The 15,244-nt window shown below is 50.1% G+C and overlaps 1 protein-coding gene across 1 annotated transcript in view; it reads left to right on the top strand.

Annotated features, from left to right (window-relative positions):
• The first annotated feature begins 1,448 nt into the window (after positions 1–1,448).
• Positions 1,449–15,244, top strand: part of mapk4 (mitogen-activated protein kinase 4) — a 55,684-nt gene continuing 41,888 nt past the window's right edge. Inside the window, exon 1 of the mRNA XM_004910358.4 lies at positions 1,449–1,579. The gene's annotated coding sequence lies outside the window, so the exon portion shown is untranslated. The remainder of the gene's footprint in view (positions 1,580–15,244) is intronic.

Raw genomic sequence — 15,244 nt, 5'->3', positions numbered from 1 at the left:
GCCAATGGCACATACTGTAGCACTGGTGTAACTCGATGTTACTGGGCCCCACAGCAAATTTATTTTAGGGCCCCAGAACATGTTGAGAGATGCTACCAAGATACAATAAAATTATTGATGGATTCGCTGCAAGATTCTGCATTTGGTGAATTTTCTTGTGAAACTGCCACAAAAATGTTGCAATTTTTTTTGGCAAACCGAAATGGGCAGATTCGCTCATCACTAATTACAATCACTCATTAATAGGGGCCCCCCCTACACTCCTGCCCCCTCCCCCATGTAACTGCAAGGTCAGCTTGCTCCGTAGTTACACCCCTGGGATGGCACATAGGGTGGCAATTGCCCCCCCCAACCCCATTCTCCTCATTTTTAACCCTTCTGGACCCTGAGTGTGCACTCACAAGTCAGGGGATTACAGCAGCATCTACTCAAATCACAGCTTCATGAAAAGCGCCTCATTCCCAAACTTTAGGGGATTTAGTCGGGGCAGTAAGTCCTAGGCAACCTGTCGGCTTGGCCCGTCCACTGCCAACATCCCCCCTACCCCCGTGCGTACCGGGGGTTACAGGGGCCGCTGCACAGTCGGGGCAAGAGTCCGGAACCGGTGGTAGGTGACAGAAGAGGTACCTGCCTGGCGCCCCCCATCATTGCACCCTAGGTAGGTACCTCTTCTGCCTACCCCTAGTTCCGGCCCTGGTAATAGTAATAGGTTACATTATCCGCACTAGTGATGAGCGAATCTGTCCCATTTTGCTTTGCCATAAAATTCGTGAAACGGCAAGAAAACAAATTTGTCGCGTGTTTTTTTTTGTCTCCCCCGCTTTTGATGCCCAATTTTTATGCTTCTGCGACCATTTTTTATGTCCCCGTGTCCAATTTGACGCGTGACAAATTTTTCCACAGGCGAATTTTCACGGAAGCTTCGCAAAACAATTCGCCAATGGCGAAATGCGAAAATTCGCTGCGAATCCATGCCTGCCGAAAAAATTTGCTCATCACTAATCCGCACATAGGATATCCATATAGTCTTTCTTAGGGCGAAGACACACTGAACTACTTAGTAGCAGCTACTTGTCACGGCTACTAAACACCAGCAAATCCCCTGCCATAGACAATACTGAGAATTGCCTCTGCTAAAACACACGTAGAGACAATTATCAGTAAATGGTCAGCATTGTCTGTTTTAGTAGCCGTGACAAGTAGCTGCTACTAGTAGCTCTGTGTGTCTTCATCTTATTGTATGAATTAGCCCATCCTGAGCAGAGACCCCCATCCTGGGGCAGAGCAGCAATGCAGCAAATTGACCCCGATTTTAGGCCATACCAACTACCAAATGGCATCGCTTTCCCGGGACCCATAGAAGCCCATAGCCGGCAGCTGTGAGAGACAGAAGGGCCGGTACCCGCCCAGTGCCCGCTGCCAGCTGCCGCCTCTGATGTCAGGAGTGGGCGCGGCCGGAGGGGAGTTCCCTGGGTGGCAGCGAGCGATCAGTCAGCTGGGGATAAGCCGGCACTGGGAGCCGGGGAGAGTCGGGGACATCTGCCTGCGGCAGGACGCGACACTGCGGGAGTGGAGGCCGGTAAGTCGCCGCTAGGGATGTTCCTGCCATTCCCTGCCCGGAGCCGCAGCCTCAGCACCGCCGGTCCCGTCCGCCTCTCACACAAAGGGATCAGGTGGCTGCCATTCAGCCCGGCTACAGCTTTAGGGGCTCAGCCCCCCACACTGGGTGCTGCATAACGGGCTTTATTCCTCTAATTGGCTCCCATAGAGCTAAATAGCCCTCCCTTCTGTCAGCCCCGACCCTGCGGTTGCACTTGCCCTGCTTCCCCCATTGGCTGTGAGGCTGCTGAGAGCTGCAGTTCAGTCGGACAAAGTGGAACCTTTACCTGCTGGGGAATCTCACAGGGCAGAGACTGAGGTAAAGGGGACGTAATTAAACTTCAGCACTAATGAGGCGGCTAATGAGGGTGCTGGGTGATTGCTTTCTAAATTGTCCGACTTCTTATCCAGATGCCTCCCCGCCAGGGAGTGGGGGCTGTACATACATAGCATGTGGGTTTGTTTATACAGAGGCTGTCAGCCCTAGAGATGCTCCCTCTGGCCCTGGAACAGCCACTGAATGGGGCAGCATTACATTAGGGGTTAACCCTCCTGCTTCTAGGGAGTAGCCAAGGGTAGCAACATCGGGCCTTATTGCATGTCTATTGTCTGAGCTGTTTTAATAAAAGTCAGCCCCCCCCTCTCCCATGTCTGGGAATAGCAGCCGTACACACTGCGGACAGGAGCAGCTCATATTTTATATGGGGAGACTATTAATCAATAGCACCGACCGCAGGAACCCGTAATGTCCAACCACACAATCTATGTACATATATCTGGCGTAATTGGTGTTGAACTACAGCACCCAGCACCTTGTGGCACCCAGAGCCCTGTGGCACCCAGAGCCTTGTGGCACCCAGAGCCCTGTGGCACCCAGAGCCTTGTGGCACCCAGAGCCCTGTGGCACCCAGCACCTTGTGGCACCCAGAGCCCTGTGGCACCCAGAGTCCTGTGGCACCCAGCACCTTGTGGCACCCAGAGCCCTGTGGCACCCAGAGCCCTGTGGCACCAGAGCCCTGTGGCACCCAGCACCTTGTGGCACCCAGAGCCCTGTGGCACCCAGAGCCCTGTGGCACCCAGCACCTTGTGGCACCCAGCACCTTGTGGCACCCAGAGCCCTGTGGCACCCAGAGTCCTGTGGCACCCAGCACCTTGTGGCACCCAGAGCCCTGTGGCACCCAGAGCCCTGTGGCACCCAGAGCCCTGTGGCACCCAGCACCTTGTGGCACCCAGAGCCCTGTGGCACCCAGAGCCCTGTGGCACCCAGCACCTTGTGGCACCCAGCACCTTGTGGCACCCAGAGCCCTGTGGCACCCAGAGCCCTGTTTGGGTATTCGCTTTCCTGCATTGCTGGGCTGAAGGTGCTGAAGAGTTTCTGGGAATTTTAGTTCTACAACTATGATAAAGCCTTTTCTGTGTTAATTACAACTTTATAACCTGGAATGACAGTAATTAGGATAATCACTGACCCTCAGCATCAGATTCTGTGTTTAAACAATTCACATGGGGGTCCCTAGAATTTCATTGGTCGGGCAGTGCCCCTATACAGTACTTATAGAGATAAGAACCTTGGGATATTCCCTCAGAGATATCATGAGACTCAAAGAAAATGTAAAGGAGAAATAAACCCTAAAATATATTCTTTCTATGTGATACAGGAAAGTGCATTGGTTTCTCTTAGGCTTCAGAATGGCTCAGTATTGGGATTATTCACCCCTAAACACTGTATATAATTGGCCAATAGAGTGAGTCTCTGAATTCGGGGGTTCATTTATGAACAGTCGGAAATGTCATTTCGAATTTTATGATGCAGTTAGAATTTTGGTGCATGTCAGGGTTATATCAGCCTTGCAGTCTGCTGAGATTTGGGGTGAGTGCTTATTTGTGCCCTGGGTACCCCTGGAACTATAGGGGGGTGACTGTTACCCCAATGTTTCTATATATCTGTAACCTTGTTATGGGCTAAGGGGGCCCAGTCTGAAGGCCAGTTAGGGGGGGATTTGGGGTAAATGCTTATTTGTGCCCTGGGTACCCCTGGAACTATAGGGGGGTGACTGTTACCCCAATGTTTCTATATATCTGTAACCTTGTTATGGGCTAAGGGGGCCCAGCCTGAAGGCCAGTTAGGGGGGATTTGGGGTGAATGCTTATTTGTGCCCTGGGTACCCCTGGAACTATAGCGGGGTGACTGTTACCCCAATGTTTCTATATATCTGTAACCTTGTTATGGGCTAAGGGGGCCCAGCCTGAAGGCCAGTTAGGGGGGGATTTGGGGTGAGTGCTTATTTGTGCCCTGGGTACCCCTGGAACTGTAGCAGGGTGACTGTTACCCCAATGTTTCTATATATCTGTAACCTTGTTATGGGCTAAGGGGGCCCAGCCTGAAGGCCAGTTAGGGGGGATTTGGGGTGAGTGCTTATTTGTGCCCTGGGTACCCCTGGAACTATAGCAGGGTGACTGTTACCCCAATGTTTCTATATATCTGTAACCTTGTTATGGGCTAAGGGGGCCCAGCCTGAAGGCCAGTTAGGGGGGATTTGGGGTGAGTGCTTATTTGTGCCCTGGTACCCCTGGAACTATAGCAGGGTGACTGTTACCCCAATGTTTCTATATATCTGTAACCTTGTTATGGGCTAAGGGGGCCCAGCCTGAAGGCCAGTTAGGGGGGATTTGGGGTGAGTGCTTATTTGTGCCCTGGGTACCCCTGGAACTATAGGGGGGTGACTGTTACCCCAATGTTTCTATATATCTGTAACCTTGTTATGGGCTAAGGGGGCCCAGCCTGAAGGCCAGTTAGGGGGGATTTGGGGTGAGTGCTTATTTGTGCCCTGGGTACCCCTGGAACTATAGCAGGGTGACTGTTACCCCAATGTTTCTATATATCTGTAACCTTGTTATGGGCTAAGGGGGTCCAGCCTGAAGGCCAGTTAAGGGGGGGATTTGGGGTGCTTATTGTTGCCCTGGGTACCCCTGGAACTATAGCGGGGTGACTGTTACCCCAATGTTTCTATATATCTGTAACTTTGTTATGAGCTAAGGGGGCCGGCATGAAGGCCAGTTAGGGGGGATTTGGGGTGCTTATTGTTGCCCTGGGTACCCCTGGAACTATAGCAGGGTGACTGTTACCCCAATGTTTCTATATATCTGTAACCTTGTTATGGGCTAAGGGGGCCGGCATGAAGGCCAGTTATGGGGGGATTTGGGGTGCTTATTGTTGCCCTGGGTACCCCTGGAACTATAGTGGGGTGACTGTTACCCCAATGTTTCTATATATCTGTAACCTTGTTATGGGCTAAGGGGGCCCAGCCTGAAGGCCAGTTAGGGGGGGATTTGGGGTGAGTGCTTATTTGTGCCCTGGGTACCCCTGGAACTATAGTGGGGTGACTGTTACCCCAATGTTTCTATATATCTGTAACCTTGTTATGGGCTAAGGGGGCCCAGCCTGAAGGCCAGTTAGGGGGGGATTTGGGGTGAGTGCTTATTTGTGCCCTGGGTACCCCTGGAACTATAGCGGGGTGACTGTTACCCCAATGTTTCTATATATCTGTAACCTTGTTATGGGCTAAGGGGGCCCAGCCTGAAGGCCAGTTAGGGGGGGATTTGGGGTAAGTGCTTATTTGTGCCCTGGGTACCCCTGGAACTATAGTGGGGTGACTGTTACCCCAATGTTTCTAGTGACTGTTACCCCAATGTTTCTATATATCTGTAACCTTGTTATGGGCTAAGGGGGCCGGCATGAAGGCCAGTTAGGGGGGGATTTGGGGTGCTTATTGTTGCCCTGGGTACTGCTGTTACACCAGGGTTTGGCTGTACATTTATTATGAACAAACGGGACCTGATCAAAATAGTGGAAATGTTGATTAGCGTTAGCTCTTTAATTAGTTTACATTTTGTTTTAGCTTCAGTTTTGCATTTAAACTGTTATTTGGTTGTTATGGTCATGGATCCCGGCAACTAGGGATGAGAATACCGTAAATAACTAAAAGATCCTGTTCACTATGTCCGTATAACATTTGCCCTCAAAGATATTTCCCACTGATTATCAATCACTCACTGTGTTTCTGGTAAGTAGATTAGAAAGAAGGTAAAAGTCTTTGAAATGAATCATAAGAAAAACGGCAGAAAGCTGATACAATTATTGGCTAACGAAGCTGATAATCACATCAGACTTTCAGAGCATTTGGGTTGCTGATTTGTGATTGGCTCTTACAATACTGCACCTTTGCCTCCAGTAGCAGCGGAACAGGAGCCGTTGCACAGGAACCATTGAGGGAGTGTTGGGAGATTAGATACACACTGCACTGGCGTGAACATTCTACTATAAATAGCTCCGGCAGCACCAACCGGGGGTGATCCTGCCATGACAATAGGGAACTGGCTCAACCATAGCAACAAATGGTCCCAGTAATACTGATCCCAAATACTGGTAGCAAACCTGATGTGGTCAGGATCATAAATGTGTCCTGAAATGTCCCCACTTTTCATTTTCAAATGTTAGCAGGACCTTTATAAGGGCTAATACTGAGAAACCAGTGGGACCAAATAGGTTGGGGAGCCTAGAATCTCAGATAGCTAGAATCTCAGCCATAAAGCAGGGCAGGACTGCTGCTTACAATGGGGGGGATCAGATAGGATCTGTGCCACTGTGACAGAATGCTCTGTTATACAGATAGCTAGAATCTCAGCCATAAAGCAGGGCAGGACTGCTGCTTACAATGGGGGGATGAGATAGGATCTGTGCCACTGTGACAGAATGCTCTGTTATACAGATAGCTAGAATCTCAGCCATAAAGCAGGGCAGGACTGCTGCTTACAATGGGGGGATCAGATATGATCTGTGCCACTGTGACAGAATGCTCTGTTATACAGATAGCTAGAATCTCAGCCATAAAGCAGGGCAGGACTGCTGCTTACAATGGGGGGATCAGATAGGATCTGTGCCACTGTGATAGAATGCTCTGTTATACAGATAGCTAGAATCTCAGCCATAAAGCAGGGCAGGACTGCTGCTTACAATGGGGGGATCAGATAGGATCTGTGCCACTGTGACAGAATGCTCTGTTATACAGATAGCTAGAATCTCAGCCATAAAGCAGGGCAGGACTGCTGCTTACAATGGGGGGGATCAGATAGGATCTGTGCCACTGTGACAGAATGCTCTGTTATACAGATAGCTAGAATCTCAGCCATAAAGCAGGGCAGGGTGGGGAGTGAACAGTGGGGAAGATAAAGAGAGCCATGTTGTTGGACCGATAGGTTGAATAAAATAAAGTAATTGATAGGCTAAGGCTTGGAGACAGCCTGCACTTGTTATTACCTTCTTGCTCTGCTAGGTACGTATGCTTTTAAGCGTAATGGCTCATAATGAATTTAGCAGTAGAACCTTTCATTATGCAGAAATTCTTGATTCTATGAAACTAAAACAAATGTCCTGAAAGTCTAAAAAAAAAAAGAGGCCTTGTGGATAGATATACTGCCCTCTAGTGGACAGATAACAGCAGTGATTTATTGGGATGCAGGGAGTTGCAGGGAGAGCCAGCCTATTCTATTAAGGACTCCGAGACGGGATCTCTGCATAGAAATCTCAATCTCAGTTCTCTTTATACATTTTGTTGCCTCTCTCTGTACTTTCCAATCCCTGTGATGTGTTATTTGTACCACTTACCTCTGATGATGGTTAACCCTATACAGGCCATCACCACTGGCTACTATAAAGGCATTTATATTAGTGTATTTATCCCTGTTATGTACAAGCTTTCGTAACCGCAACTAATGTACTTTTTACAGCATGGCTGAAAATCAGGCTAATGTACATGTGACGGATTACAAAATACAGGGAATTTATATAAGGCCATTAGTATTCCCTGAGCTTCTTACTAAAGCCATTCATTAGTAATAGCTGGATGTTCCTGGCGTATAAACTGCCCAGTGTCTGTGAGTGGGACGTCGAGGATCAGAACACAAAGGTTAGTGAATGTTAATCTCTATTCTGCCCCTGCCGCTTAAAGTATTTGGTTTCAAAGCCCATCCCAATACACCTTAAACACAATACATTTATTGTAAGGGGTGTCGGGAGTGCCACTGTGCAAGAACAGAAGAAGGCACCAATATGGGGCTTTAGTTCCCCTTTAAATGTTATTCTGTGGTTGTAAGTCACTTTGGTGCAGTGTAAGCTAAATGAAATCAATGGAAGAGCTGTATGTGTGTGTGTTTGTGGGTTGGTAAAAGGTTCTGGCACTCACTTAATAATATTATCCCCACAGGCCTCTGAGTTTGGGTGTAGAAAGAGGCCAAGGGGATATTTGCCCTGGGTACCCCTGAAACTGAGCATTCCAATGTTATAAAGTGGGACAAATTAGGACGCTTCCCAGCCAAGTCTTTCCCTGTTTCATAGCAGTAACCAGGGTCGGACTGGGGGGTGCAGGAACCCCCCCCACAGGGGCCTCCCTAACCCCCTGCACGGTCCCCCACCCGGCGTCTTCCCCTGAGCACACGTAAATTTAACGTGTCAGGGGTGGACTGCCCGGTCAGGGGGAGCGCCGGCAAGGGCCAGGTCTGGGGCCAACCGGGACCCACTAGGGCCGGGCCCACCAGGATTTTTTGCAGGGTAGCCCAGTGCAACCAAGTTACGCCCTGTTTCATAGGACTTAATAAACTTTATAGAGAATATGCCACCAAGGTTGCCGCTAAGCTGTACGCTCCGGTGTGTGGACGGCCGAGGAAATTTGTGTGCACCCACATAATTCAGTGCTTTCATGGGTGCACCCACTGCTCTGCATGTATATAGATATTATATATATATTACATATACTAAAGTGTGGGCACAAAGATATTGTTTGCCGGGAAGTCCTTTATTCTGTTGAGACTGTCTCTATAATTCCTTGACCTGTCGATGCAGTAATGGCGCCGCCCCCCTGCACAAAAATCTTCAGAGGGGCTCAGTGTGAACAGATGCCCCTTCCCGGCCCACTACCTGCCAACCTGGCCCTTGTATCCCTATCTCCCTGTCTACTTTACGGTGGCTGGGGAGGGGGGATTTCTATAACTACAGAGGAAGCAGCCCCCATGGTCTGTGCCCCCTCGCAACCGCAGGGTCTGCTTCCTCTATGGTTATGCCCCTGTGTCGGTGCCATTAATGATAACTGTGCCGTATCTCTAGGACAGGTTGGTAGCACCGAGGAGCTGAGCTTTTATTGTGCTTGAATCAAAGGCGCCCAGTGTCCCTGGGGAGGGTATCAAAGAGCTTTCTGTTTGTTCCCTAGCCTAGGCCAACCCCAGCTTATAATGAGCGGTCATAATAAAAGAGGGTGATTTGTTGCTAAGATATATCATTATCGGGTCAGGGGGTTTGGAACATTTAATGAGTTTTGTATAAAAGTTTTCTTATTCCTAGAGAAGAATTAAAGGAAAAGTTGTACTATAAGAGCCACATTATTTATTAAGCGCATATGGATTCCCTATGCCTTGGGGCAACCAACTGCATTACTTACCCTACTACTCACGGGCTACTCCTGAGGCCAGGAAAGTGTTAACTCCATCACATGACAACTCCATATGCAAACTCCATATGCAAACTCCACAATAATCGGTTAATAAACAGCGGAAGCCCTGAGGATCAGCTGCAGGCTGCTTGGATTCCGTCAGCCAATGGGGATTGTTGCTAAAGTTAAAGGAGAAGTTAAGGTACATTTATATATTTTGCGCATTCATTGTGTAGTTGCCCAAAGTTGCATTATGTTTTACCATTATATTAATTCTGGTAGGAACTTTGGACATACTGGGGCTCATTTATTAACAATTTGCACCCAAGCACTAACCCATAGCAACCAATCAATTATCTGCTTACAAATTATTATCTTGCCATACAAATAGTAAATGAGCCCTTAGATTTTTCCTACAAATTCCTTATATTCTGGGGAAGGATTTCCTGCGGGGCGTCGGCCTGGGATTCATGGATTACAGACAAAGAATCATTTTTCCTCCTTACTCTCGTGTTATGATTGACTAATTAACATTGATTTAGTGTCTCTGGCTGGCTGAGCTGTCTCGCCAACCAATTTCGCTCTTCCCCCGCTTCAATATTTATTGCTGCTTTATCCAATTGCCGCCCACCCGTTCTCCACGTGCCACACACTTTCTGCTGTCGCCTCGTGTTGGTTCCCTTGTCCCCTTCCACCTCGAGATTCCCTTGTGCAGTCACTTTCCCTTGTCCCCTTCCACCTCGTGGTTCCCTTGTGCAGTCACTTTCCCTTGTCCCCTTCCACCTCGAGATTCCCTTGTGCAGTCACTTTCCCTTGTCCCCTTCCACCTCGTGGTTCCCTTGTGCTGTCACTTTCCCTTGTCCCCTTCCGCCTCGTGGTTCCCTTGTGCTGTCACTTTCCCTTGTCCCCTTCCGCCTCGTGGTTCCCTTGTGCAGTCACTTTCCCTTGTCCCCTTTCGCCTCGTGGTTCCCTTGTGCAGTCACTTTCCCTTGTCCCCTTCCATCTCGAGATTCCCTTGTGCAGTCACTTTCCCTTGTCCCCTTCCACCTCGAGATTCCCTTGTGCTGTCACTTTCCCTTGTCCCCTTCCGCCTCGAGATTCCCATGTGCTGTCACTTTCCCTTGTCCCCTTCCGCCTCGAGATTCCCATGTGCTGTCACTTTCCCTTGTCCCCTTCCACCTCGAGATTCCCTTGTGCTGTCACTTTCCCTTGTCCCCTTCCGCCTCGAGATTCCCATGTGCTGTCACTTTCCCTTGTCCCCTTCCGCCTCGAGATTCCCATGTGCTGTCACTTTCCCTTGTCCCCTTCCACCTCGAGATTCCCTTGTGCAGTCACTTTCCCTTGTCCCCTTCCACCTCGAGATTCCCTTGTGCAGTCACTTTCCCTTGTCCCCTTCCACCTCAAGATTCCCATGTGCTGTCACTTTCCCTTGTCCCCTTCCACCTCGAGATTCCCTTGTGCAGTCACTTTCCCTTGTCCCCTTCCACCTCGAGATTCCCTTGTGCAGTCACTTTCCCTTGTCCCCTTCCACCTCAAGATTCCCATGTGCTGTCACTTTCCCTTGTCCCCTTCCACCTCGAGATTCCCTTGTGCTGTCACTTTCCCTTGTCCCCTTCCACCTCAAGATTCCCATGTGCTGTCACTTTCCCTTGTCCCCTTCCACCTCAAGATTCCCATGTGCTGTCACTTTCCCTTGTCCCCTTCCGCCTCGTGGTTCCCTTGTGCGGTCACTTTCCCTTGTCCCCTTCCACCTCGAGATTCCCTTGTGCTGTCATTTTCCCTTGTCCCCTTCCGCCTCGAGATTCCCTTGTGCTGTCACTTTCCCTTGTCCCCTTCCACCTCGAGATTCCCTTGTGCTGTCACTTTCCCTTGTCCCCTTCCGCCTCGAGATTCCCTTGTGCTGTCACTTTCCCTTGTCCCCTTCCACCTCGAGATTCCCTTGTGCTGTCACTTTCCCTTGTCCCCTTCCGCCTCGAGATTCCCTTGTGCTGTCACTTTCCCTTGTCCCCTTCCACCTCGAGATTCCCTTGTGCTGTCACTTTCCCTTGTCCCCTTCCGCCTCGAGATTCCCTTGTGCAGTCACTTTCCCTTGTCCCCTTCCGCCTCGAGATTCCCTTGTGCTGTCACTTTCCCTTGTCCCCTTCCGCCTCGAGATTCCCTTGTGCTGTCACTTTCCCTTGTCCCCTTCCACCTCGAGATTCCCTTGTGCTGTCACTTTCCCTTGTCCCCTTCCGCCTCGAGATTCCCTTGTGCTGTCACTTTCCCTTGTCCCCTTCCACCTCGAGATTCCCTTGTGCTGTCACTTTCCCTTGTCCCCTTCCGCCTCGTGGTTCCCTTGTGCAGTCACTTTCCCTTGTCCCCTTCCACCTCGAGATTCCCTTGTGCAGTCACTTTCCCTTGTCCCCTTCCACCTCGAGATTCCCTTGTGCTGTCACTTTCCCTTGTCCCCTTCCACCTCGAGATTCCCTTGTGCGGTCACTTTCCCTTGTCCCCTTCCGCCTCGAGATTCCCTTGTGCGGTCACTTTCCCTTGTCCCCTTCCACCTCAAGATTCCCATGTGCTGTCACTTTCCCTTGTCCCCTTCCGCCTCGAGATTCCCTTGTGCAGTCACTTTCCCTTGTCCCCTTCCGCCTCAAGATTCCCTTGTGCTGTCACTTTCCCTTGTCCCCTTCCGCCTCAAGATTCCCATGTGCTGTCACTTTCCCTTGTCCCCTTCCACCTCGAGATTCCCTTGTGCTGTCACTTTCCCTTGTCCCCTTCCGCCTCGAGATTCCCTTGTGCTGTCACTTTCCCTTGTCCCCTTCCACCTCGAGATTCCCTTGTGCTGTCACTTTCCCTTGTCCCCTTCCGCCTCGAGATTCCCTTGTGCTGTCACTTTCCCTTGTCCCCTTCCGCCTCAAGATTCCCATGTGCTGTCACTTTCCCTTGTCCCCTTCCGCCTCGAGATTCCCTTGTGCTGTCACTTTCCCTTGTCCCCTTCCGCCTCGAGATTCCCTTGTGCTGTCACTTTCCCTTGTCCCCTTCCGCCTCGAGATTCCCTTGTGCTGTCACTTTCCCTTGTCCCCTTCCGCCTCGAGATTCCCTTGTGCTGTCACTTTCCCTTGTCCCCTTCCACCTCGAGATTCCCTTGTGCTGTCACTTTCCCTTGTCCCCTTCCACCTCGTGGTTCCCTTGTGCGGTCACTTTCCCTTGTCCCCTTCCACCTCGAGATTCCCTTGTGCTGTCACTTTCCCTTGTCCCCTTCCACCTCGTGGTTCCCTTGTGCGGTCACTTTCCCTTGTCCCCTTCCACCTCGTGGTTCCCTTGTGCTGTCACTTTCCCTTGTCCCCTTCCACCTCAAGATTCCCATGTGCTGTCACTTTCCCTTGTCCCCTTCCGCCTCGAGATTCCCTTGTGCTGTCACTTTCCCTTGTCCCCTTCCGCCTCGAGATTCCCTTGTGCTGTCACTTTCCCTTGTCCCCTTCCACCTCGTGGTTCCCTTGTGCTGTCACTTTCCCTTGTCCCCTTCCGCCTCGAGATTCCCTTGTGCTGTCACTTTCCCTTGTCCCCTTCCGCCTCGAGATTCCCTTGTGCAGTCACTTTCCCTTGTCCCCTTCCGCCTCGAGATTCCCTTGTGCTGTCACTTTCCCTTGTCCCCTTCCGCCTCGAGATTCCCTTGTGCAGTCACTTTCCCTTGTCCCCTTCCGCCTCGAGATTCCCTTGTGCGGTCACTTTATTCCCGGGGTTGGTTGGCACTCTACAGACGCTCTCAGACGTACAATACACTGCGCTCCACTCTATCGCCGTGCCACAAACTGCCATTGTACAGGGAAGGAGCGGTGCCAATGATCACAATCATTAGTGGGCAGATAGCCATCTCCGCTTGTAGCCCTCACCTGCTCTGACTACTAATGCAGAGCTCATGTCTCGTAAATCAAGCTGCCTTTATTCTCCCCCGGGATCTGTTCATCTCCTCGCTGAGTCACGTTATGGCCCCCGAGGGATCATCTTTATAAGATGCACTGGAAGATTCTTATTCTGCGGCTGGAGAACCAGTCAGGGAAACAGACAAATGGCAGATTTATATGTTACATTGTCGCGTCCTGAAAATTCAACACCGAGCTGCACTTTAACGCTGCATTTATTTTATTTTGGGTACATTGATGTCACAATGGAGATAGGCGCAGGCACACAGAGGGGGCCGTATGGCTTTGATGCTTTATTTCAACATTCATTTTTTGCTCCAGACCCCCCATAGGAGGCCAGCCCTACAGTTTGGAAGCCATTATATTATAGTAACAAGCATTTTGGCACATCAGGGCCACAACACAGGAGTTTTTCTGTACCTGGCCAGTATTAGAGTGGCCTAACCTGTAAATCACCAGCTAGGGCCGTCACCGGTATTACAAAATTCTTTGCCAGTAAAATGGTAATGCCTACAAATCCCTCCGTTCCCTGATCGTCTCAGCTGCCAATCAAACTTTATAACTATGGGCCCACCTCTGCTCCACCTATAACCCAGCTCAGTTCTCCAATTTCCCCACCCATTTATCAGCCCCTTCCACCTTTCCCCCCGCCCATTTCCCCATCCCATTTACTGGCCCCTTCCACCTTTCCCCCCACCCATTTCCCCATCCCATTTACTGGCCCCATCCACCTTTCCCCACCCATTTACTGGCCCCATCCACCTTTCCCCCTGCCCATTTCCCCACCCATTTACTGGCCCCATCCACCTTTCCCCCTGCCCATTTCCCCACCCATTTACTGGCCCCATCCACCTTTCCCTCCGCCCACTTCCCCACCCATTTACTGGCCCCATCCACCTTTCCCCCTGCCCATTTCCCCACCCATTTACTGGCCCCATCCACCTTTCCCTCCGCCCACTTCCCCACCCATTTACTGGCCCCATCCACCTTTCCCCCCACCCATTTCCCCTCCCATTTACTGGCCCCATCCACCTTTCCCCCTGCCCATTTCCCCACCCATTTACTGGCCCCATCCACCTTTCCCTCCGCCCACTTCCCCACCCATTTACTGGCCCCATCCACCTTTCCCCCTGCCCATTTCCCCACCTATTTACTGGCCCCATCCACCTTTCCCCCGCCCACCCTGCCCATTTCCCCATCCCCAATGACTGCATGTCCCGCCCCCCAACCCAAAGGCTGGTATAAAGGTGGCCATACATGGACCGATTCTAGCTGCCGATATCAGCTTATGGGCCCATGTATGGGCACTAACGACGAGCCTGCCTGACCGATATCTGGCCTGAAATCTGCCAGATATCGGCTGGGTAGGTTTAAGAATGTAGTCAGATCAGGGACCACATTGGCTCGTTGATGCGGTCCCTGAATTGACTGCACCTATACCTGTCATTCTAATTCGATCATTTGGCCCCAGGGCCAAACGACCGAATTAGCCTGAATTAGCCCGATATTGCCCACATGTAGTTTGAGTTCACTTTCAGTGATTATGTTATAGAATGGCCAATTCCATGTCCAATAATTGGTCTTCATTATTTATTTCTTATAGTTTTTGAATGATTTGCCTTCTTCAAACTCTTGGCAACTTTCAGATGGGGGTCACTGACCCCGGCAGCCAAAAACTATTGCTCTGTGAGGCTACAATTTTATTATTATTGTTACTTTTTATTATCTTTCTATCCAGTCCATCTACTATTCATATTCCAGTCTCTCATTCAAACCAATTCTCCCTAGTAACCAGGTAGCTGCTGAAATAACAAACTGAAAAGCTGCTGAACAAAAAGTAAACTAATTAGAAATACAGCAAATAATAAAAAATATAGACCAATTGCAAATTGTCTCAGAATATTACTCAACAACCCCTTTAAAATCCAGAAAATACTCCTTCTCAAATGCATTAGAACACAAAGGAACTGTAAAACAAACAAACATAAAATCTGGGAAAATGGGGGTAAGAGAAATTGTATTTGGGCTGTAGTTAAACAAAGCTGGAGGGTTGGACAAGGTTGGATACTGGTCATTATGATTGGGCAGGTTTTAATTTTTCCGTTATTTTGGCTCAAACAAACAGTGATATCTGTGAGTGTTTATAGGCAGTCTGGCTGGAACCTTCCCATGCACGGCAGATCTCCCCTAGGGGCAATTGTACGTCCGAGCTCGTGCAAACCATTGTGATTGGTCCCTTGGTTGTGCAATAATATCTTT

Source organism: Xenopus tropicalis, chromosome 1 (genome assembly GCF_000004195.4).
Source record: "Xenopus tropicalis strain Nigerian chromosome 1, UCB_Xtro_10.0, whole genome shotgun sequence".
Taxonomy (NCBI): domain Eukaryota; kingdom Metazoa; phylum Chordata; class Amphibia; order Anura; family Pipidae; genus Xenopus; species Xenopus tropicalis.
The sequence above is the reverse complement of the archived record's forward strand: the minus strand, read 5'-3'. Positions and strand labels throughout refer to the sequence as shown.